Below are 26,813 nucleotides of genomic sequence, written 5' to 3' on the forward strand. Positions count from 1 at the left end.
TTGACGAATTCTAGCCAATATATAAATTTAAACCGACTACACCATATTAAACGGCTTTTTCATTACTGTATTTTTTTTTATTATTGCCGAATTTATATTTTTTTGATCCGGGAATTTATCGAAAACAATCATTTTACCTCGACAAAGTAGTGATAAATTATGCATACACGCATAGTGTCCTCCCCAAAGAATTATGCGTGTTTATCTTTTGTTGTTGTTACAATCATGCTAAAAAGAAAGTCATATCATTCAACGATGAAAATGAATAAAACACGTAGCGAAACAAGGACCGTCTAACTTTCATAAATCATGATTCATTTCTTTGCTTTTTCTTCAAGACCCATCATGGGTGGGGGGCGTTCACCTAGTTTTATCTAAAGTTTCTTTAATAACATAGATAAGTACGTTAATTGCTTTTCATCCTAAAGCAAGCCCTATTAAAGGGTTTCTCGAGTCACTTTCGTATTCCAATAATTTTTTATTGAAGTAATAATATATGAATATATGAATACTGGTTGATGTGTTTTTTTTAATCAATTGTTACTTCCCGTTCATATTTATCTTTTTAGATTTTGCACACTTTATTTTATAGATCACAAGAATATTTGTCTAAACTACTATCTTTCTCTCGCTTAACTAATACAGTAATACTCCACTAGTTAGAGTAGAGAGGCAGATCTGGAAAGAAGTAAGAGCAAATGATTTCTTATTTTACTAAAGTATCAAATATTTTGAAACAAAATTATTTTGCCAAAGCGACTAATATTTGGGATCGGAGAAAGTTAATAATTAATCCGCCTTTGTTATGGTAGGACTATTAAGACCTATACGGCTATACCTATTATTAGTTTATTTTAATCCGTTGTAATAGTTAGGGATGTACATAGGTCGGATTGGTTCGGATTTTTCAATTACCAAACCAAAACAATAGCGTCGGGTTTTTAAATTTATAAACCAAACCAAACCAATAAAGTCAGATTTTTCAATCTCGGGTTTTTTGAGTTTTCGGAATTTTTTCCGGTAAAGTCTTAATAGCACAAAATATGTAGTTTGTGCTCAAAATATTTATTTTAGCCCTAGTAGGATACAACTATATAATGTATTTTTTCAAGAAAATAAAATAATTATATGAGATGAGACATAACATTGTACTAAAATATTCAATAACATAAATAATAAAATCGCACAAAGAAAATATTACTAATTAATACACAATAATAAAAATTAACATAATCTAAAAATACTATCTAAGTCGTGCTAAAATAAGTACATCTAATAAGTATTATAATTACATAACTAAGCATAAAAAAGATAAAATAAGTTATACATTTTCAATATAAATTAATGCAAAACTAAAAAATAGAACACTATCGTCATTCACGTCAAGTTGGCGAATGAGCCAATTTCGTGAGATGGCCACTGTTAGAACTGAATTTAGTAGTCCAGAATGGTAAAGAAAACCATAATGGACTAAATTGATGAGAGGCATCCTTTCTTTAAGCAGTCCATAATTGAACTTTCTTTATTAACATTAGTATTGATTTGAACTTTATTTGACTTACTACCTTTGGGGGCTATAAAATTTATTGAACCATTCAAGAATGTTAAGTCCAAACTTTAAATAATACTTTTAAAGATAAAATTATGAACAAATTTAAGAAATATTTATAAATTATATTACAATAAATATTTATATGCATAAAATATTTTTTAAAATTGTATAAATGTAATGTCGAGTTAGTTTTGTTTCGGTTTGACTTTTTTTAGTTAAAACCAAACCAAACCAATTATGGTCGGATTTTTTTTTTCAATATCAAACCAAACCACAATCGGAGTTTTTTTTCTCGGTTTGACTCGAATTATCGGGTTGGTACGATTTATCTGTTTTTTTTTTGTACACCCCTAGCAATAGTAACATGCCTTATTTTTGGGTTATAAATATCACACTTTACTTGGTCACTTGTAATTATTTTTAGTGCCTGATAAAATTCCTTTTACACTCATAGAAGTTAACTCGAATATAACCAAATGTGGAACATATAGGAGGGATATAATATTTTTTTAAAGATTCCTCATGTTTGATTAATTTAGTTGTCTAAATCTAAATTCCTCATATTAGTTTGTCAAGATTCATGTGCCAAACCACAATAGTAAAAGCTGTATGCGTCTTTTCAAGATGTTAGGAGTCCAGTATTCGTTATACTTAAAACAATACTAAAATGTTACTACGATTTTCATGATAATGACTTGTTATTGAGAAGAAAGGGAAGATAAAAAGGAGTGATTCGCGCAGCTAATAATAATTACATTTGAATATGATAGTACAACTGTTTCTTCTTTTTTTAGGCACGCCGACTTGCTAAATTCCTTTCACTAGCTACCCACACGTGTATCCGATACTTATATCGTTGAAATCATTATTACTAGTAACAGATAAGAACATAAAAAAAATCCTCATATTTTACATAACTTTCTCCAAGATCATATATCTCTGCACTATTATCCTTTAATACAAGTTATTATCCCAACGCCCATGTCCTGCAACTCTTCGGCGTTATTTCTATCGACCTTAAGTCTAACCCCTACTATATTTCTTAAATGGTGGCATCCTAGTCAACTAGTATATGATATCTTTCGGTACATAGGTCAGGTTGATTCGAATTTTTTCATTACCAAATCAAACCAATGATATCGAATTTTTAAATTTATAAACCAAACCAAATCAATAAAGTCGGATTTTTCAAACTCAGTTTTTCTCGAATTTTCGGGTTTTTTTCCGGTAAAGTCTTCGTAGCACCAAATATGTAACTTGTGCTCTAAATATTTCTTTAGTCCTAGTAGAATACAACTATAAAATGTATTTTTCAAATAAATAACACAATAATATGAAATGAGTCATAGCATTGTACTAAAATATTCAATAACAAAGATAATAAAATCGCATAAAGAAAATATTACTATTTAATACGCCATAATAAAATTAACATAATCTAAAAACACTATACAAGTCATGTTAAAATAAGTACTATTAATTACACAACCAAACACTAAAGAAAAAGATAAACTAGGTTATGCATTTTTATTATAAACCAATGCAAAACTAAGAAATAGATATCCAACATCATTACTAGTGTTGAATTGAATTTTCTTTATTAGCAAAAGTATTGATTTGAACTTTATTTGACTTACTACTTTTATGGGTTATATAATTTATTGGACCATTCAAGAATGCTAAGTCCAAACTTTAAATAATAAGTTTAAAGACAAAACTGTGAACATGTTTAAAAATATTTATAAATTATATTACAATAAATATTTATATGTATAAAATATTTTTAAAAATTGTATAAATATAATGTCGGATTATTTTGGTTTCGGTTTGACTTTATTTAGTTAAAACCAAACCAAACCAAACCAATTATGGTCGGGTTTATTTTTCAACACCATTATACTTCAAATCGAACTATGCCTCTTCACAAGGGTGATTCCTCAAGCTGCTTCTCCCTGATGGACTCAATCGAACAACTAATAACTTGTAAGTTTTGCAAGAGATCAAATCTTACACCAATGACAAATTACCAAGAGCCATTCTTTAATTTTACTCTCAATTGTCTAACCGCAATTTAAAGTTCCTCCACCAATATCAGCGGGCATAGCCGATAGCGCTTCATCACACTCGCAAGGTTTTACTGCCACAAGCACATGAAACAACAGATACATACGGAAACTTTTACCGGAAAATCTGGTGACTGGAGCAATGCCCTTCTGCTCAAAATATTCCTTAAAAGACCAGGAGATTCTCTAGCACAAGCAGAGCAAAAATAATACTCCAGTTTACTAATTTGGATCCTGTCCTACCCTGGCACCTTGTTTCTGAAGACTCTTTGATACTATGAACTTTGAAGATGAAAACTCCCAAGTCTTTGCATCTCTCAAATATAAGTAAACATATCTCTGGCGAAAATATAGATAAAGAGAAGAATTCAAGTGCAATGCGCTCCAACACAAAAAACAAAAACAGCAATCGCAATGAGAAAAACCTGCAACGCGTCCTCCCATGATGAATGCTCCGCAAACCAAGAATTTGTGTAGCCTCTGATTTTTTGCTTGCTCATTTATATTGTGTATTGCTTCATGGGCGGCACTGGTTCTTTGAGGAATCTGCCATTAACCAAACACATTTTAAATTCCAAATTAAATATTGGCAGGCAATCAATAAAGAGGCAAAACATCGAGCATTTTTTATCACCGGGGTATAACTGAGTCATCAAGCAGAAATACAATCTACTTTATATCATGATCTATGGTACTGTAATTCGATAGTCCAAGAGCTTGATCCTGCAGCTGTGCAGCATTAGATGGAAGATTATTTCCATTTGCACTTGCTTTCACTGCAGGAACACCTAGCTGGGATTGTCAACAAAGTACCCTGCTGGTTTTGCTCAAATATGAATCAGTAAAGCCCATTAAGAAAACCTTCTTTTTGGGTGTAAAATGCTAATGCTAACTGTTGTAAAATTAAGAATCAATTCAACAAATCGGACATATGTTCACGGAAACTTACTTGCAAGTGCCTGATGACATGCCTGAGCAAAGGCCCTTACCACTATTCCAGAACCCATAACAATCACATCTGTAAGAATTCTCACAGGCTGCAATTAAGAAGACAGAACAGATGTCAAGCAACCAACAGACTTATGTGAAACATGAATGTTCTCCCAGATAAACTTAGTTCTGCATAGCAAAGAAACTACGTAAGAAAAATCAAATTGATTCCAAAAATTGAAAGTAATGTTCCACCTAAACAATAACGCAACTTTTGTTCCAATAGTATAATGAACCTCAAAAGTTAATCCTTTTTTTTCCTTTTGGTCGGTAGTTCTTCTACTTCTTTTTCCCTTTTTTCTTTGGCAATAGAGGCTCAGCTCAAAACAGGATTCTATCCTCCCAAGCACCTCTGCGAAGTGAGTATCAGTAAGCACATTATTCTTTTTTAACCATCCAAAAAGCAGTATTGCAAAACTAAAATAAAAAATGGTTGCAGTTAACTACATTAATGTTACCAAGACCGGTGCCCAGGGGAAGCAAATACAAAAGAATAGGCTGCAAGGCTATGGAAGCCGAAACTGTTTGAAGCCAGCTGGATATCGAACTAGTTAAATACATTCTTTAAATATCTCTCAAAATAAAATAACAAACTCAGGCGAGAGCAATTCAAATGAGGCTTTTTCAGTATTGCAATATCATTCAGAGTTTTTCGTACATTACTCAACCAGCTATCATGGCACACTCATCATTTTTGTGACACTTTTTAACAATTTTCTGCTATTGTAGTAGACCTAAAAATTAATAAAAAAGAGTATCCCTTCTCTAACAGTTTAAACTTTTAAACTAGCCGTCCATACAATTCAGATAACATCGTAGATTAGATAGTTCATACACTTCAGTATGATATTAGAGCATATCAGAATAGACTGAAGTTCTGGTTTCGAGCCTCACCATCACCGATCAAGAAAAAAAAACAGAGGGAGTGTTGCAAACGCAAAACTATTAAATTGAAGTTTTTACACGATAAGATACACACACTTCAATAGCAACAATCCCATAAAACAACAATAACAACAATCCAGTGTAATCCCACAAGTGGGGTCTGGGGAGGGCAATGAGTACACAGACCTTATCCCTACCTTGTGCAAGTAGAGAGGTTGTTTCCACTAGACCCTCTGCTCAATGTCATTCAATTTTTTTCTATTGCAAATAATAGGACAAAAAGTGGGAGATGTAGATACTGTGGAGGCTGGGGCCTTATTAGTAGAATAAAATAAATGAGCTTGCTTATTTTCTTTATGACCAAGAAAGAAGAGAACAACAAGAAACACCTCTATGTATTCATTTCGGGCGCTGAACATTTGGTATAAATTTGTCTACGTAAGGGTTCGATTTACTAATTCTTATTCATATTTGCAGTTTATCTAAGATCTTTCACTTATATGAACCGTATCCCTTACTTGAAGCCATCCAATGTTAACATTTTCTTTTTCCTTAAGATTGAATAGGTTGATTACATATATAATCCCGCAAGTGGGGTGAATAGGTGATTACATAATCAACAGATTAAATATAGGAATTTTAAGAATGAGAAGAAAGGCAAAAGGAAAACAATAATCTCAAAAGAAAAAAAGACACCATTTCCATTGCCAGAAAAGGGTCCATTCCATTCCATTTCAAAAAGACATCATTTGGTGGTTTAATAGCAGGTTTTGCATCAGTTAGCTCAAATTATGTATTCTTCCAGGAGAAGATTGAAATGATTTACTCTAAGCCAATCAAAGATTAGGTACATGAATCCTTATGAGAAAATAGGAGGAAAAAGAAAAATGGAACATCAGCAACATCAAGCCAATCAAAATTGTCCATCTATACACTAAACCATCTGATAAGATAAATGAGTCTCGCATGCATTACTACAAATCCGGTAAAAACCGACCAAAAAAACCGACCAACTTTGGTCGGTAATGGCCAATAACCGTCCAAAACGCGACCATTTACGTGTGGACGGTATTTTAGTGGTCGGAAAAGCATACCGACCAAAGTTGGTCGGAAATTACCTGCCAACTTTGGTTGGTCAATTAAATTCAAAAAAAAAAATATTGCAAAAAAAACCGACCAAAGTTGGTCGGTATTTTAATTATGTAATGAAAAGATTCACCATCTGGGAATCGAACCGGGGTCTGTACTGTGGCAGGATACTATTCTACCACTAGACCATTGGTACATTTTGTTTTAAGGCTGTCTTTTATTTGATTCATACTCTTTAATTGTATTTTCGCACGAAAATAACCGGCCAAAGTTGATCGGTTTTTTAAAATGACCGGCCGAATTAACCGACAAAGTTGGTCGGTAAAACGCCTCGCCTCACGCCCCATGATTTGGCAGATAACATTATTTTTACTTTTCCAATTAGAGTGAAGATCATAATTACACAATTTATGTATTCCTCACCTAAAGAACAAATCAAAACTATATTATATAGAGTGCAAATAAAAAAAATCACTACCATAAAAAGACTCCTCACTAAATTTTTATGTAGTTAAGTTTCCAACCATATATAGGAGTATGTTATCATCATGTGCTCTTATGTTTCTTAAAGAGGTTAGCTTATGCCTATGTTACTGTATATCTATGCAAGATACTTACCAATTCAAATATCCTATAAAATACAGCTACAAGAAGGTCCCTGTAAAGCAAAATACTAAAATTACAATTAGGCAGGAGAGTGAATTTCAATGTATTCAACAAAACACAGAGCACTTCGCCTGAGGATTTTCACCGAATGGAAAAAGTCAGAAAATGATTTATCAAATAACCAAAAGAAGGTACAGTTTAACAAAATATGTCTTAGTTTGAACAGAATCAAAAGGATTAATTAACAATTTCACATCATTAAACTACAAAAGTTTTAGGTTGTTGCACGCAATTAGAATTGAATAATGAGAAAGAGAAAGAGAGGAGAAAAAACCTGACTACGGCGAGGATGAGACAAGTAAGAAGCAAATACTTGAAGGAAACAAGCAATCCATCAAAGAGTGTAAAATTTAGTGTGCTGCTTTGGAAGGAACCAATTTACTCAGTACTCCGAGTTCGAAGACGGTTTTGTTTTACGACCCATTTAAGCGCATTACGCCCATTTCTTGGACAGGTTTAGAGAAGACCCAAACCCAATTACTTCAACTGGCCGTTTGCACAAATAATCACTTTTAAGGCCTGTATTTAAATATTAGCGACGATTTAAAATTTTTGGCAAACCTAACCTCCTATTCACTCTCTTAACAAACCAGGCATCATACCAATATTTTTTTCAATGGCATAGCCACTTTTTTGTCTGTGCAAATACAGCAACCTTTTGTTTTAGTTGGCCGATTACTACCTCTTTCTACTTATTATTTTATCTTTACGGTTTCGAACAAGCAATTTTTGTACTTTTAATTTAAATTGGTTAATCATCTTCACAGTCAACCTCCTAATTATCTAATTAAAAGGCGTCAGACATTTAATTTATCTAACTAGCTTTTAAACTAGCTTAATAATTTTCTTCCAACATATCTAATACAACATATAAATTAAACTAATATTTTAAATTTCATGCTAAATCAAATATTGTCACATCAAATAAAACTAAAGTACTAAATAAATATTAATGTATTTCAGGCAGAGAATACAAAATACAAATAAAAATCCTCAAGAGACGTAATAAGATGACATATGTTAGGAAATAGGTCCAATATGTGGATATAACTCCTTGACAAATGTTTACGTTTTTTACTAAATTAAAAAGTTCCTCAATAATCAGGACATCAGCTAATTACTACCATCAATATTTGTTGAGCTTTCCCCAGCATCAATTTTCTTTTAATTTCTTGTTTGACTTGTTATCATTTGAAGGGATGTCATCATCATTAGACATTACTCTCATTATCCTCTTTAATTATAACCTCTTCCTTTACATCTTCAATATCATCATCAGTATTGTCTTTTTCATCAAACTCCTCTTGTAATTTCCCAATGGCATCTTCCAGCTCTCTATTAACCTGAGGATTTTGCAAAAACTCAGAAATGTCAAGTGGGCATGTGGGGCATTTCATAAAATTCTTCTTTGTCCGAAGCTTTCGCCCATTATGGCATTCCCTTTCCTTTACAAAGGATTGTCCTTTAAATGCTTTCTCAAGGCAAGCTTTGCAAAAGTTATGAGCGCGAGGAGTTGTCACAGGGAGAGTTAACACATTCTTGCAAAGTAGACAACTGAACCCTGCGTCAAATAACAAATTAATCACTACTTAGATTAATTAATCTTACTTGCATTAGACGTATCCGAAACAAAGAAGGGAAAGGGTGAGAAATATACTATACTAATTACTACTAACTAGTATTGGTTTTGCTTAACCTTTTAAAAGTGTCTTATTCATAGATGTTTTCTTTGGTGTCTTCCTTGCTCTCTTCCTATCCGTCGAACTTCCTTCAATTACTCTTTGTTGGCTTGGCGGTGCTGGCTTCTTCCACTTCCACCTACCTTCTTCCTCTTGGCCAGACATGAATTATTTTTTCAATAATATATTTTTAATAGAATTTAGAGAAAACACCTAGAGATTTTTAATGCTATCAATATGTTTTAACTTGTCGTAACAAATAATATGCTAACTAGTTCTGTTTTTTACCTATAATTATTTTTGTATGACTTGATAGTATAAAAAATCTTTTACATTATCAAAGTATATACAAATTAAACTCCTTCGAAAGTACTGTACTATATATGTAAATACTCGAGAAATTTCTAAGAGTTAAGTTAGTGTTCGTGATGGAAAACTGAAAAACAAAATATTGCATGCTAATTAAAGTACTCAAAAAGTTTATTATAAGGAAAAGAATATCATACAGCATAATCCCATGAAGGACTGCGGGTCCTCTCAAAAATGTCAAGGGCATCTTCAAGTTCAGGAATTTCTGGCAAGGGCCGAGGCATATCCCCAAGCTCATCACTGCATAAGAATATAATTAATCTGCAGCTAAGAATTAAACAGTAGTAGAGTAATCAATTGGGGAAGTAAGAAAACATGTACAAACCTCGTCCACTGGGCTGGTTCATTGTCACATCTCACAAATAAGTACCTACACATCCTGTACCCCTGATGATAAAAATACATATGATGTCTCAAATTCAGTCAGTTGAATTAGAATAATTAATATTAATTAACAGCTAGCTAGAGAAGTTTATGGAATCTTATAATTTATAAAAGAAATATTTTACCTGTTTTCCCATTTTCCTCCAACACTTCTCTATCCTGTATACACCATCATAACGAAGATCATCCTGTGGGGCATAGGATGAACGCTTTTCTTTATGAGATCTGATCATGCATAAAAATGTGTATGAGTCAACTTTAATAGAAAAAATATATCACATTAATTGTTACTTCAGTTTTAATCATTGTATTTATACAATAACTACAAGGGAGTCATGACTTGCTTAATGAAAAAAAATATATTACTCATCAAATTCTATGATATATTACCTAACAACACGAACTGGATAACCTTCTTGGCAGCTGACTCGCAAAGCTTCGTTGGAATTGGTGAATGTTTGATCAAATGATTGATCCTCATTCGTTCGTTTGTTACCACTTAGATCCCTTCCCCCACTGCATATATATTGCAATAAGAGAAGGAAGGTCTTAATTAATTTCTCGTAAAATAATAATATTAGAAACAGTCACAGAGCAAATAATTAGATCTAAGAGGGACTCATCGAGATAATCAAAATCTCAATTGCTTAGATTGTTTTTCCCTCCTAAAGCTTAAGGCTTCAGTTAAAAGGAGCTACTATAATATAATAAAATTTAAGTTATATAGATCGTAAGGAATTTTAAAGGAGAATTACCTATAGATGTTAACTTGTATATATAGGAACATGCATGCCTCGAGTCTAAAATACTACCTTCAATTAAACAAGAAATGTTGAAATTAAGCTCATATATAGAGATAATTAATTAACTGTACCTTCCAGTGTAGAGAAACCATTTTCCATGGTCCTCGTCATCTTCGTAGCCACCTGAGAGCACCACGGATTGCGCACCATATTTTGTTTGTCCAGCAATTCCGGCCACATGGGGCCAGTGCACACCCCATTGCCTGCAATTCAAACGATGTGTCCACGACTCCCCTACCAAAACACCTTGATTTCTCTCCGGATCATTCTCGGCTAATATTGGGCCGAAATGATCCGAAGGGATGGTCACAAATATTCTCCCGCTTGATGCATTAGCCATTCCAGCCCTTTTAGCTGCTCCTTCCCTAATAAATGGGTTATCAGGACAAACATCCTCACTCATCTGCATACATAGATTCAAAATTTAAATTTAATGCGTTCAACCTTAAGGTTCCTAACACTTCTTTATCTTATACTATTCAAAATTAATTTTAGTGATTTATCATATAAATCTTTTTATTGTATATCAAAATATTACTATAAGTTTAAGTTGAACTTGTAAACAATACTACTATAACTAGACCTATTCGCCAGATCTGCTCACCTGATGATAGGCTGGTTGAGGCCTTCTAGGGGCATTATTCTTTCTCGATTCCTTCGCCATTCTTATGGCAGTCACTAATGCCGAGTTTATACGTGGCTGATCAATCATTTGGCGACTAATTTGACTGCGGCACTTGACACATTTATCTTTACCTTGACCAATCCATTTTTTTAAAGCACTTCAAGCAGAAGTTATGGCCACAGAATCCGGGAGCAGCATGATGCCGAGGTTCGGAGTCTCACTGAGAAGAGTGACTCGTACAAGCTCCTTAGTGAAAAATTTCGAGCAGATTTGACAGCGGCTCGAGAAGAGCATGAGAAGATGGCTGAGCAGGTATTCCGAATGTTCCATGATAGTGAAGATGAAAAAGAGATAACCACTAATGATCCGATTTTGCAGGTTCGGCAGAGGATCGAGCAGATTGGACGGCTTAACTCACAGGTAGATACACTACTGGCCGAGGCAGAAGAATTTAAAAAGTGTATGGATATCCTTGCCTCGAAAAAAGAAGCCGTCGAAGCTCAGTTGGAGCTGTCTGATGTCCAACTTCGATCTGCGAAAGAAAATGCTTTGGGGATGATCGAAAAGATGAAAGAGCTTCAACATCGGTTGGATTTGGCCGCTTCAGATAAAGCAGATTTGGCCAAAAAACTTGAAGTGGCCAGATCTGAGGTGATCGAGGCCAATAAAAGAGATGATGCCAAAGTGGCTCAGTTTAGGATCGATGTCGAGGTTAACCAAGCCAAAGCTGAGAGCATGGTCGAACATGCAAAATGGCAAGCTCGGAGAGATTCTCCCGAGGACGTCAGAGCTCAGGGCTTCGATATTGAGGCCGAGATTGAAGTCGCCAGGGCGGAGGAGAACAAAGCTCGGAGGTTGGCCTTTCTTGAGGAGGACTCCGATGACTCGGGGGAGTCTGAAGATGAGGACGATGCCGAGAATACGGCCTCCGATGAAGATTGAGTCATTTAGAGCCTTAGGTTGTTTGCTGCGTTCTTTCGATGCCGATTTCGATTTTTGTATAAAGAACTTCCTTTTGGCAGAGTAGCCGCCTCTGTACAAAAAATTTGTAAATATAAATCTTTCTTCCTTTTGAAGCAAAATAGCTTTTCAAGCTAGATAGATAGTTTGAATTTTAATCTCTGTTGCCTTCGGGCCTTGTGGATAGTCCCCTTTGCTTTATCGGGCTCAAACATCCTTCAGCTTTAAATAGTCAAGTGTTCGTTTGAATTCGAAGAAATGAGTAGTTTTACTCGAAATAATGTAGCCCGTAGGCGTAATGGTCGAGTGAGTGCTTGCTCGAACTCGAAATAAAAGTAGCCCGTAGGCTTAGTAGTCGAGTGAATGATTCGAACTCGAAATAATATAGCCCGTAGGCGTAATGGTCAAAGTAGCCCGTAGGCTTAATGATCGAGTGAGTGCTTGCTCGAACTCGAAATAAAAGTAGCTCGTAGGCTTAGTAGTCGAGTGAATGATTCGAACTCGATGCAATGTAGCCGTAGGCGTAATAGTCGAGTGAGTGCTTGCTCGAACTGGAAATAAAAGTAGCTCGTAGGCTTAGTAGTCGAGTGAATTATTTGAACTCGAAATAATGTAGCCTATAGGCGTAATGGTCAAAGTAGCCCGTAGGCTTAATGGTCAAGTGAGTGCTTGCTCGAACTCGAAATAAAAGTAGCCCGTAGGCTTAGTAGTCGAGTGAATGATTCGAACTCGATGCAATGTAGCCCGTAGACGTAATAGTCGAGTGAGTGCTTGCTCGAACTCTTAATAAAGGTAGTCCGTAGGCTTAGTAGTCGAGTGAATGATTCGAACTTGAAATAATGTAGCCCGTAGGCGTAATGGTCAAAGTAGCCCGTAGGCTTAATGGTCGAGTGAGCGCTTGCTCGAACTCGATTCTGTTTGCATAATAAATCTTGAACATAGAATATCGGTAAAGAAAAGGGCTTTCTTTGCAAGTAATTATACATGTGTTCATGTTTTGCGTCAGGGCTCGAGCCAACTACATAAGCATGGTTCGTTTTGACCATTTGGCTCTTACAACGTTTCCTGTTGAGACACTGTTTGTCATGAAATAACGAAGTAACTTCCTTTGCACCGAACTTGATAATCATCACAGATACGTTCAATGATAAAGCCCCCCAGTATACGAGATTGATTTTAAAGAGGCCTCAGATACTCAGCAGTAGTATCGTTTCCGCTATATGGCTGGTATCAATCTCTGGTCAACCTTTGCTTGGTAGTTCTTTTAGTAACAGACCTAGAAATCAACTGGTCATCTTCGACTCTTATTTTGGGTTGATATAGATTGTGCACATCGGTCCAAGTAATAGCTGGGTACTCGATCAGATTTTTCTTTAGTCGCCGTAAAGCCATCGAGCTCCGCTCGTTTAGACCTTGAGTGAAAGCTTGAACAGCCCAATCATCTGTGACTGGTGGCATATCCATTCGTTCCATTTGAAAATAAGATACGAACTCCCTTAGCATCTCGTTATCCTTTTGTATTACCTTGAACATGTCTGACTTTCTGGTTTTGACCTTTATGGCTCCGGCATATGTTTTTACGAAGCAATCTGCAAGCATAGCAAAAGAATCAATAGAGTTAGATGGTAAATTATGATACCATACCATTGCCCCATTTGACAGGGTTTCACCGAATTTTTTCAATAATACAGATTCGATCTCATCATCTTCCAAATCATTTCCCTTGATGGCACACGTGTAAGAAGTGACGTGCTCGTTGGGGTCGGTCGTTCTGTTATATTTGGGTATTTCGGGCATACGAAATTTTTTGGGAATTGGTTTTGGGGCTGCACTCGAGGGAAAAGGCTTTTGAATGAATTTTTTCGAATCTAGCCCTTTTATCATTGGTGGAGCTCCCGGGATCTGATCGACCCTGGAATTATATGTTTCTAATTTTTTATCGTTGGCTTCAACTCGTTTTGTGAGTTCCTCAAGCAATTTAGTAATTTCGGGAGTAGTCCCCGATTCTTGCTCATTTGACTTCACTATGGCTGGCTCCATTCTATGATTGATTTCTCGAGGTGGACTGGGTTCCGGCCCGCTTTGTAGCTGGGTTTGGCTCTTCAACTGAGCTGTTGCTGCCTGTTGGGCTTGCAACATTTCGAAAATCATACGCAAGCTAACGCCGTTTTTCCCGACGTTATGGGTATCTCGAGCTGTAGATCGAGTGCCACCATAGATGCTATTCTCGGGTTCAGCATGGAGGTTCGCCTCGATGGCTACATGCGAATTGATATCTATTGGCGCTCCGATTCGAGCTCCAACAGCGTTTACAAGTGGCCTTTCGATACTGGGTGTCAAGTTATTATTCTCATCTTGAAGACCGGCTCCGTTGTCGATTGGTGAAGCCATTTGATTGGTAGTTAGTCGTTGCTAATCCGAAATCTAAGATATTTTCAGAACCGAGCGTAAAACACAACAATGTGTTTCTTCAGATTCGTATCAAACAACCACTGTTATCCTTAGCCCCACGGTGAGTGCCAAACTGTTTATCCGAAAAATTGGATAGAGTTAAATTTGTATATGATTCTAAGGATATGTGATATAATTTGATACAAATCGCATAGAGAAATAGAAATACATGTATTCTTGACTAGGAGAATGAGAACAATGAGCAAGAAGAACGAATAAGATAAAGTGAAATAAACACAAGTGAATATTTTTCAATATGAGAAGAAATCTTTTGTTACAATATCTCTCTGCTTACAACCCATTCCCCTTATAGTAAAAGAATCCTACTTTATATACAATAAAAAATACGTAGTGGAGAGCCCATGATTTATTGTCTTTTCCCTACTTCCCGCCAGGATTCTCTCCCTTAGTGCGGCTGTAATGGCCTTGTCTGTGAGCTTCGATACTGACTCGAACTCGATATCGGGTCGAGCCATTGGCCTTGACTCGAGCTCGATCCTGACTCGGAGTCTTGATATTCGGGGTGGGTGTTGGTCGGTCTGTGCATTTCTGACAACCTTTTGCCTCGTGGTTCGATTTGGTCATGGGCCCGATAATGATGCCGAACTGATCCTTGATTCAGATTTGGAGCTCGAATCCTGAAGCCCTTTCTTCAGACCTCGACCTGACCTTACGTAGATACCTTTCGATCGAAATATTGCCGTCTCGATCAGTCCGTACGACTGACTCAATCGGTTTTGACCGTACACAACTTTTTTTTTTCTTGTCTTTGAGTATTCATCTTGCAAGTACGACTTCTTCACAATTCGAGAGGAAGAAAATCACAGAAGATCCAATGCGATCTTAGAACATTGGTACCAACACAGGCGACCAGAAAGAATGACATATCATTTATGTTATTGGCTTCAGTCCGAGTAAGTCAACTGGCAACTCGAGTTCTACTTCGATATATTGTGAACAATATCACTTACTGGGAAATTGAACCATCCTTCATATGTGACTATTTGGTCTATATTTGACTATTGCTATTCACCTAAATTGATTCCTAATATGCTAGGAGTATTAGATTTTTTGTCGTTCCTAATAATTTTTACAGCAGTCTTGTTTCTTCTTTTTTGCTGTATTTTAAGATACTGATACTATTTTTCTGGTTTCTGTTATATATTGTTACAAATTTATTGTCTATGAGTCGAGGGTCTCCCAGAAACAAGCTCTCTATCCCTCCGGGGTACGGGTAAGATCTGCGTACACTCTACCCTCCCCAAACCCCACTAATGAGATTCTACTGAATTGTTGTTGTTGATGTTATTTTTGTTTCTTCTTTCATTGCAAAACAGATTAATTACTATAGTTTGCCTTTTGTTTCCAAGGCTAGATAATTTCAGAGAAACCAAAGTATTTGAAATTATTCATTGTTAGAAGACAGAAAGAAATTACAGTAATCTCATTTACAATAAAAGAAGAATCCTGTAAAATATTATTAGAAATGATGGCAATATTAGGAATCCTGTAAAATATTATTATTGTTTAATTATTGTCTTATTCTTCAATTTTATCACTACTGTTGTTTATTTAATTTTGGTTAGCTTTATTCTTTTTGTTGTCAATACTTTTCTTTTGTTCAGTATTTTCATTTTAGTTTTTTTTCCTCTTATATCTTTCAAATTGAAAATGTCTTTTTCGAGTCGATAATTTATCGAAAATAACATATTTACCTTACACATCTCATACCCCACTTGTAAAATCATACTAGATATATTGTTGTTATTTTACTTGTCAAACATAGTTTTCCCTAAATTTACTTTACATTTTCAGTCAATGGGTATTAACGTCCAGTAAAAGTTTAGTTGACTCCACTAATTATGGTAAAAATAATTTCTTTTTAAACGGGGGAGAGAGGGTATTGAAAGGGAAAGGGGAGTTGTTCTTCGAGCTAAGAAGGAGATAGCAGAAATAGAGAGAAGAGAATGTTTTGGAAAATTTGGACTTTATTATTCCATCCATTTGTATATATATTATCTTACTAACTACTTCAAACCATACATATAACCATTTGTTAATACTAAACTAATTCTAACTAATTATGTACAACTAACACTGTTAATGTACAACTCTACACTGGGCATACCCAACTTGGGTGATGAAAAATGTTTATCATAACCAACTTGCAGACCATTTTACTGTGCAGATGCTTCCCAAGTGCCTTGGTCAATATGTCTGCTATCTGAACCTTGTTGGGCACATGTGAAGTCTTTATCATCCATGTTTGCAATTTTTCTTTAATAAAATGACAATCAATTTCTATATGCTTGGTGCGTTCATAATACATAGGATTGGATGCAATCTGCAGTGCTGCTTTATTGTCACAGTACAACTCCATGGTCAAATCAACTTTCACACTCAATTCTTCAAGCAATCCCTGTATCCATACTAATTCAGCTACAATTGTGCCCATACTCCTGTATTTTGCCTCTGTTGAGCTTCTTGAAATTGTACTCTACTTCTTGGATTTCCAGGAAATCATTGAATCTCCAAGTTTTATGCAATAGCCTGTTACTGATTTTCTGGTCACTGGGCATGATGCCCAATCAGTATCATAAAATGCAATGACGTTGCCACTCTGTTTGCTACTCATTAGTAGACCTTGCCCCCGGACAGTCTTTCACATATCTTACTGACGAGGCCAATGTGAATAGGATTTTCCTTCTCGTGCTTTGTCAAATTCTAATATAGTTTATGATATCATCCCACAGAGATTGAAAAATCTATGCTACAGACTTTTAATATTTTAACTACTATTTGAGAGAATCAGTTTGATGAAAAGTGAGTGAGGTTTAAAGCTTGTTAATTACTTAAACAAAAACAAAGAATGTTCGGAAGATTTATAATTTAAAAGAGTTGGGAATCGTTGAATTCACTTGATAATATATTACAATAAAATCTCAAATTTTACATGTATTTCTCTTAGGAATAATTGCTTATTGCTAATACAATTATATTTAGCTCGCTAAGAAGTAGTCAATTAATAGCACTCCGTAAGGTTATGTGATTAATTGAGTTAAAACTAGTGACGATTAAACCGAAATATTTTTCTTGCTTGAATTGTGCTAAGAGGTAGTAAAAATTTCGTGAGAATATTTTTACTAAAAAAAATCAATAATCTTGCCTACAACAATTCCTCCGTGAGAATTAAAACTGAGACAAGCAAGATTACGAAGTTGGAATAATAGATTACTAAAAATTACTCTCACTCTACTAATTATTCATTGGTTATTATATATCAATTTTGCTTCGTGAGAATTACAAAATTAATATAAGAATAACTTAGAGATAAACTATGTAGAAGTGATAATAATGATTAATTAAAACTATTATTACGACACAATACAAAGTATAAAAAGAAAGTTTCAAGCCAAGGATGTATTAAACTAAGATAGTATTATAAATATATATATCAATCTTTATCAACTATCCCAACAAAAGAAGTTACTCCATTACGAAGTAAGAAAAACTAATTTAGGAACAAAGAACTTATGAAGAAATATTATTCTTCTAAAAGAAAGACAACTAGTAGGAAATACTAAAGACAAAAGAGAGAGAGACCAAAATGTAGTTTTCTCCCGTAAGACTCGATGTCTTCTCTTCAAAATTCACACTCTATTTATAGAGTTTTCTTGCCTAAGGTTCTCCATAGTTGCAACTATGAAAATTGTAGGTGCAATTATGACCTTACCAATTGAGTTTCATTCTGCAGAGAAAGAACCATAGTTTCAACTATAGTTTGCTAGTTGCAACTATGTAATTTGCTCCATAATTTTTAATTGCCATTGTCTCAACTATGGTGTTATATTTGCTTCTTCATTCCCGGTTGACTAATCAATTCCCACTCTTTTTTTGCTTCTTTTCTTCAATTTTCATACGCTCTTCCTCCTACGAAGTATGTTAGAAAATATGGGAGAACATGATATATTTATTCATGTTTTATTTAAAATATTTAATATTTACATATAAAAATATATGAATAAATTATATCCATCAAATTTTCCGACACTTGAATCTTTGCTCGTCCTCGAGGAAAAACATTTCTAATGAAAAAAAATTGTAACATATTCTTCAAAATTTTTGGTCTTTGTAGGATAGAAAATTTATTCAAAATAATTTTCTCCATCATGCCAAATGATTAATCCTTTAAGCTTCACCAAATCTTTTACCTTGCTTCTACTTTCATTTTTTGAAAAAAATAAAATTTTGCATTCTTTTTTTCTTGAATCTTTCGGAATTGATAACTTTATTATCACACGTCTTGAATATCACAATTCTTCGTCCATAGGCTTGCTTTTCATGTTAATCTCCACTAATATAGATTCAATACTGATTTTTGAAATCTAGTTAGGACTTTTTCTTGTCTTATAATATGAGGATTCAGGCTAGTAGGATAAAGATATTTTTGTAGTGACTTTTCTTCTTCCAGCTTGGAGCAAATGCTCCTTGATACTAATTATTCCATCTTTTTTTTTTCAGTATTTTTGCATTTTCTTTTCTTTTTGTATATATGCTTTTATCAACATAAAGAGATATAAGAATATACACACTCTTATATATTAGATCTCTCTCCTTTTTTTTTCTTTTCTGTTTCGTGCCTTGCACAATCTTTCTTCCCTTTTTCTAACAAAATTACTTATCATGGCTGGAAGAAGTAATAACTATAATAGTAATATACATCTTTTTTTCTCATTTTTTTGTTTTTGAGTTATAGACCATGGTGTTTTTTAAAACAAAAATAGGATAAAGGCTCAAAGATAGGTTCTAAGAGGTAAAAGCTTTTTTTTTTCTTGGAAAGAATAAACTAAAAGAGGCTAAAAGGTGTATCAAAGAAAGCCGAATTTCATCTTTCAAGAATCAGTGTCATCCATTATTTCGTCTCGAAGAACATTTAGAGCAAGTTCTAGAAAAATTATTGAGTCTACCTCCTTGTGATAATAACTTTTCTCAATTCATTTGATCTTGCGAGTTGGAGATGCTAATTTTGCCTTCACAAAATTAAAGTCATAGGCATGGAACTGATATGATAATGAAGAAAAGACTTAATATTTGAGCACAATAGAAATAATTTATGTTACTAATTAAAAACCTACAATTACACAATCATTAAGAAAAAAACAAATTATTATGATATTATAGAATTTGTTTTTCAAGGAGAAAAAAGAAATTAACAAAAGAGAAACTTTCCTTATAACAACTTTTAAAGAAAGAACGTGATTATTCTTTTTATATTATTATATATATTTTTTATTTTTTAAAAATAAAATAATAGAATTATGACATATAACTAAGCACTTGATATTTCGTAAATATTTATAAATTATATATATAGAGAAACAGAGAGAAAATTATTCTATTAATAAAAATATATATGTTTTTGGCTTTCACATTTACAATCACAGAAGAAAGCTTGAAAGAAACTGTGACCACACATGTTTTATGTGTAATAGACTGGACTAATTTAACACCTTAGCAGTCATAGGGTCCGGGTTTTGATATAAACCAGAAAATTTACCTGAGCCAATAATTAATTTACACAATTATATGGTTAACCAACCAGTGATTAAGGCATACCGACCAGCATGGAATTACTCCTGTATAGATGGCTCTGTTTTTGTAAAGGCCTTAATGGGATGTCCCGGTTGTATAATAATATGGATATTAACCAGATCAATTGGTTAAGCATTTATTCATACAAATCATATTGGCCTTATGAGGTTCCATTGCTTCACCCTCAATGGCTACGGGTAGGTACCATAGTTCTAAATTTAACGTCGCCGACTTGACTTATTGAGTGTGGAATTCATCAGTCTATCAGAGTGACTGATGGATATTGCTCAAAATGTCCTCCAAAGTACAATTTGAGTCTCTAACCATTTACCTTAAACTTGTCTCCTCCACTGTTCTGTTGAATTTTGATTGCTCCATAGGAAGTAACACCTATAACATTGTAAGGACTTATCCACCTAGATTTTAATTTTTTTGGGAATTGCCTGAGTCGACTATTGTAAAGAAGTACACGATCTCCAATTTTAAAACTTTTTTGTCTGATCAATTGTCATGCCATATTTTTATTTTTTCTTTGAAAATTCTGGCATTTTCATAAGCTTTCTGCCTCAGTTCTTCCAATTCATTAACCTGAAAAAATCTCTTTTTATCAGCAGAGGTTAATTCAAAGTTTAATGCTTTGAGTGCCCAAAAAGCTTTGTGTTCTAATTCAACTAGAAAATGGCAAGCCTTTCCAAAGACTAATTTATATGGGAATGTTCCAATTGGCGTTTTGAACGCCGTTCGGTATGCCCATAATGCATCATCTAATTTTAAAGACTAGTCTTTTCTTGAAATTCCAACTGTCTTTTCAAAAAAAATTTTTAACTCGCGGTTGGAAACTTCAACTTGCCCTTGTATTTGAGCATGATATGGTGTTCTAGTTTTGTGAGTCACGCCATATTTTGATAGCAAAGCAGAAAATTTCTTATTCATGAAATGAGTTCCTTGATCACTAATGATGACTCGAGGTGTGCCAAATCTAGTAAAAATATTTTTTCTAAGAAAATTACACATTATATGAGCATCATTCTTCCTTGTGGGGATGGCTTCAACCCATCTTGATACATAATCCACAGCCACAAGGATATATTCAAAAGAATGAGAAGAAGGAAAAGGACCCATGAAATCTATTCCCCAAACATCAAATATTTCACATACTTGTATTGATTGTAATGGTATCTCATCTCTCTTAGTGATATTATATATTTTCTGACACCTGTCACATTGTGTGATATATGCTCGGGCATCTTTGAAGAGTGTTGGCCAGAAAAATCAGGCCTCCAATACTTTAAATGCCGTACGGTTTGCAGCATAATGACCTCCAATTGCTCTATCATGACAGTGATACAAAATTTTTGTCATCTCTTCTTCAGGAACACACCTCCTGATGGTATTATCTGCACAAATTTTGAACAAGTAAGGTTCAATCCACAAATAATACTTAGCATCAGAAATAAGCTTTTTTCTCTGTTGGTAAGAGATATCTTGGGGTGTCCATCTTCCAACCAAGTAATTAGCAATATCTGCGAACCAAGGTGGTTGAGTCACAATAGAGTCAACTGAAAAAATATGTTCATCAGAAAATTCTTCTTTCATCTCGCTGAACTCAACGGGAGGGTCTTCTAGTCTAGACAAATAGTCAGTTACCTGATTCTCTGTTTTTTTTTGTCTTTTATCTTAAGGTCAAATTCTTGCAGAAGTAAAATCCATTTTAACAATCTAGGTCGAGCATCTTTTTTGCTAAGAGGTATTTTAGAGTTGCATGGTCAGTAAAAACAGTAACCTTTGTTCCTATCAAATAAGAACGAAATTTATCAAATGCAAATACTACTGCCAGTAACTCTTTTTCTGTTGTGGCATAATTCAGTTGAGCCTCATTTAGTGTTCTACTGGCATAGTAAATAGGACGAAAAATCTTATCCTTTCTCTGGCCTAAAACAGCTCCAATTGCCGTATCACTAGCATCACACATAACCTCAAAAGGCTGACTCCAATCAGGGGACACAACTACAGGAGCAGTTGATAATTTCTCCTTCAGGGTGTCAAAAGCTATCATACAATCACCTGCAAAATTAAACTTAACATCTTTCATCAAGAGGTTAGTCCGAGGTTTTGAAATCTTTGAAAAATCCTTTATGAACCGTCTGTAAAAAGTTGCATGACCTAGAAAGTTTCTAATGTCTTTAACAGTTGTGGAAGGGGGTAATCCTGCTATAAGATTAATTTTAGCCTTATCAACTTCTATTCCATTAGCAGTGATTTTATGTCCTAAAACAACTCCCTCTGTAACCATAAAAATGATATTTTTCCCAATTCAGAATTAAGTTTGTCTCTTCACATCTCTTAAGAACTAAAGTCAAGTGGTAAAGACAATCTTCAAACGTTTTGCCAAAGAGTGTACTTCAAACGTTTTGCCAAAGAGTGTAAAATTATCCATAAAAATTTTAAGAAATTTTTCAGTCATGTTAGAAAAAATTGCTGACATGCAATGCTGAAATGTAGCAGGGGCGTTGCACAGACTAAATGGCATTCTCCTATAGGCATATGTTCCGTGAGGACATGTGAAAGTTGTCTTATCCTGATCTTCGGGTGCAATTGGTATTTGGTTATACCCTAAATAGCCATCAAGAAAACAGTAAAAACCATATCCTGTAATTCTTTCCAACATTTGATCAATAAATGGTAAAGGAAAATGATCTTTTCTGGTAGCATCATTGAGGCGTCTATAATCAATACAGATTCTCCATCCTGTAACAGTCCTCGTAGGTATGAGTTCATTATTTTCATTCTTTATAACTGTCATACCTCCTTTCTTTGGTACTACCTGAACTGGACTTACCCAAGGGCTGTCTGAAATTGGATAAATAATACATGCTGCTAAAAGCTTGACAATTTCCTTTTTCACCACTTCCTACATTGCAGGATTCAATCTCCTTTGGGGTTGGATTATTGGCTTGTAGATATCCTCCATGAGGATTCTATGCGTACAAATTGCTGGACTAATCTCTTTGATATCCTCTATAGTCCAACCTAAAGCTCCTTTATGTGCTTTTAAGACTTGAATTAGTCTTTCTTCTTGTTCTGCAGTCAAAGAAGATGAAATAATTACTGAAAATAATTCTTGCTCAAGATAAACATATTTTAAATGAGAAGGGAGAACTTTGAGTTCAATTTTCGGTTGAACTTCTTCTGATTGCATCTCTTTATCCTTAGAATCATTTTCCAATCTTTCAGCTTCTTTCCTGATTGTGGGATCATCATCTTGTGTAGTGCCTGATTTGGTCAAACATCTTTCCATTGAGTCAGAAATTAATTGATCATCTTTGAATTTATCTGCAAGATCACTAATCATGTCAATAGAAAAGCATGAAGATGATGCCTCATCTCCTGAAAATCTTAGTATCTTTTGCATATCAAAATGACTCTTTCTTCATCAACCCTCAAAATTAGCTGTCCTTGATGAACATCTGTGATTGCTTTTCCTGTAGCAAGAAATGGTCTACCCAAAATTATTGGTTCATCAGGACATTCTTTCATTTCAAATACTATAAAATCTACAGGGACACAAACTTATCTACTCTTACAAGCACATTTTTAATTATTCCCTTAGGTTTCTTAGTACTTTGATCTGCAAACTGAAGTGAAACACCTATGTCCTTCATTTCACCAAGATCTAATTTTCTAAAGAAAGAAAATGGCATCAAATTTATTGAAGCTCCAGAATCACAAAGTATTTTTTCAAAATATACTCTTCCCAAAGTGCATGGAATGGTAAAAACTGCCAGGATCACCAAATTTTTGTGGTAGCTTATTTTGAAGTATAGCACTTCATTTTTCAGTAAGCATTACCACAGAAACTTCTTCCAACTTCCTTTTGCTTGACAAAATTTCTTTTAAAAATTTAGCGTATGAAGGCATTTGCAACAAAGCATCAGTGAAAGGAATATTAATATGAATCTGTTTCAATATTTTCAAAAACTTTGCAAATTGACCATCAAGTTTTTCTCGTTTCATTTTTTGTGGAAAAGGAATTGTCACAAGTGGGGCAATCATTTTTTCAGAAATTTTTTCTTCCTTATTCTTTATTTCTTTCTCCTTTGATGGTTCAGATGGTTTTTCAATATTCTTACCTTTGTCTACCTGTTATTCTGTCTAGTTCTTTTCTTGTCTGTCTGCATAAGGTTCATCAAGTTCCTTACCTGACCGTAAAGTGATGGCCTTAAGGTGCTCCTTTGAATTTTTCTCTGTATTGCTTGTTAAGGGACCATGAATCTTTTCTGACACAAGAGACGCCAATTGGCTTAACTGAATTTTCAGATTTTTGAGTGATGAATTTGGCTTTCCATCTTTTCATTAGTGACCTTAATATACTTGCACAAAAGGTTATTAAGACTTGGATGAGCTTGTTGGGGCCTTTGCTGGTATAACCCTGCTTGTTAATATGGTCCTGCTTGCTGATAAGATCTGTAATTCGGTTGCCCATGATTTTGATTCTGGTATCCCGGCGGGCCCTGCACCTGTTGTTTCTGGAAGCTTTGAGAATTTTCTGCACCATTTGGGTTACTCCACTTAAATCCTGGATGCTTTTGTGCCATTGGACTCCCAAAAGGATATGGCTTGTAACCTATGACATTAACCTGGTCATCCGTTTGATTGGTTGCTTGACATTCATGGTTCTGGTAGTTTTCTCCACACATGTCACAAGTCTCATATTGGTTTGATTATTATGTATTCACCTGAAAAGATTCAAACTTTTGTGCCAAAGAAACAATCTGTTGCGTTAGTGTATTCAAGGCATCAACCTGATTTACCATAGCAGACTTTTTAATGATTACACGCTCGGATGGCCATTGGATAGCATTCTCAGAAATTTTATTCAACAGTTGCAATGCTTCCTCTGTGGTTTTTCCCATTACAGAACCTCCTGCAGCTGCATCTATCACATTTCTTGCAGAGGGTTTTAACCCGTGATAGAAAATATACAATTGCATATGTTCAGGAATGTCATGGTGTGGGCATTTTCTTAATATTGCTTTTAATCTTTTCCAAGCTTGATAAACTGACTCAATGTCAGTCTGCAAGAAATTAGATATGTCTTGTCTTAACTTTGTGGTTTTAGAAGGAAAAAAATATTTGTTTAAAATTTTTTGAGTCATCTGGTCCCATGTCGTAATGGACCCTTGAGGTAAACTTCGCAACCAAGTCTTATCCTTTTAAAGAAAAAAAAAGTAGCCTTAACTTGATAGTTTCGGGAGGTACTCCATTGTACTTAGCAGTTTCTACAAGTTCTAGAAAATCAATTAAATGACTATGTGGGTCTTCACTTGTATCACCAGTGAAGATACAAGATTGTTGAATTGTTTGAATCAGCCTGGTCCTGATTTCAAAGTTATTGGTTGCCGCTGGGGGCTTCCTGACACTAGATTCATAGTTGAAGCGATCAGGTCTAGCATAATCACTAAGGATTCTATTTGCTGGCCTTGTCGCCACTTCATCAAACTGCTCCTCTACATGAACTGGTGGCGGAATATCCAGTGGATTGTTATCATCTTCTAGTTGGTGCTCCATTCTTTCATAAGTTATGCTTTGAGAAGATAATGCTTGTCCTTTCTTGCGCAATCGAAGAGATCTTTCAATTTCAGGATCATAATTAGCCAACTCTTTTGTAGAAGAGCGGGTCATAAACTACTTAAAATTTTGAAAATAAAAAAAATTAAAATTAATTCCTAATGTAGTGCTAGTAATTGATAACTAAACTAAAGAAAATTTCAAAGAGAATATAGATAGTTAGTGAAGAAAAACAAATATCATAATATTGTAGATAATAATACTAGTAATTAGGCTACTAATAAAATAAAAAGTATATATAAAACAATGAAACTAACAATTAAGCGTTAGTAGTAATACTAATAATGAATTGAGATAATAGAGTATTATTAAGTATAAACAAAAGTTGTACTAGTGAGTAATAATAGTGATCAGTGAGAATAACACTGTAGAACTACTAATAATAATGATAAAATATTACCAAAAAAAAGACAATAAACAATGATAAGAAAATAATAATATGTAACAACAAACTATATTGAAAATTAGAAAAAGAAGTACATCGAAGTACTTGCAATGAGGAAAAAAAAAGATGCAACAAGTGATAGTACTAATAATAATTATACTAAATATAATGAAGGAAAACTAATGATAGTAATAATAGGAAGAAGTACTCATATGATTTTTTTTAAAGTGTTGTTACGAAAAGAAAACGATAATATTAATATGACAGTAGTAGTTATAGTACTACTTAGTAAATAGTGATAATAATAACATATAACAATAATAAAGTCTCAAATTAGTAACAAAATATTTAATCTGAAGTACATGTATGCCAATCCCCGGCAACGACGCCAAAAATTTGACGAGGCCAATGTGTATAGGATTTTCCTGCTCGTGCTTTGTCAAATTCTAGTATAGTTTATGATATCGTCCCACCGAGATTGGAACATCTATGCTACAGACTTTTAATATTTCAACTACTATTTGAGAGAATCAGTTTGATGAAAAGTGAGTGAGGTTTAAAGCTTGTTAATTACTTAAACAAAAACCAAGAACTTTCGGAAGATTTATAATTTAAAAGAGTTGGGAATCGTTGAATTCACTTGATAATATATTACAATAAAATCTCAAATTTTACATGTATTTGTCTTAGGA

At 34.2% G+C, this 26,813-nt stretch overlaps 1 long non-coding RNA gene, 1 other non-coding gene and 1 pseudogene across 7 annotated transcripts in view; 1 reads left to right on the forward strand and 2 right to left on the reverse strand.

The window, feature by feature from the left end:
- Nucleotides 1–3,243: 3,243 nt before the first annotated feature.
- LOC104085444 (uncharacterized) overlaps nucleotides 3,244–26,813 on the reverse strand; it is a 191,330-nt gene continuing 167,760 nt past the window's right edge. Inside the window, exons 1-5 of one of the 6 annotated variants that reach the window (XR_683862.3) lie at nucleotides 7,520–7,721; nucleotides 7,198–7,237; nucleotides 4,801–4,957; nucleotides 4,565–4,652; nucleotides 3,244–4,161 (exon numbers count right to left, since the gene is read on the reverse strand). This is a non-coding gene — a long non-coding RNA (uncharacterized lncRNA). The other 5 variants (XR_011415021.1, XR_683860.4, XR_683864.3 and 2 more) reach the window with 5 other exon arrangements.
- LOC104085446 (E3 ubiquitin-protein ligase ORTHRUS 2-like) lies at nucleotides 8,268–14,456 on the reverse strand (annotated as a pseudogene).
- Nucleotides 25,110–25,216, forward strand: LOC117273495 (small nucleolar RNA R71). Its single transcript, XR_004503499.1, has one exon. It is a non-coding gene; the product is annotated as a small nucleolar RNA R71 (small nucleolar RNA).

This window comes from Nicotiana tomentosiformis, chromosome 3, assembly GCF_000390325.3.
Source record: "Nicotiana tomentosiformis chromosome 3, ASM39032v3, whole genome shotgun sequence".
In the NCBI taxonomy this organism is placed as follows: Eukaryota; Viridiplantae; Streptophyta; class Magnoliopsida; order Solanales; family Solanaceae; genus Nicotiana; species Nicotiana tomentosiformis.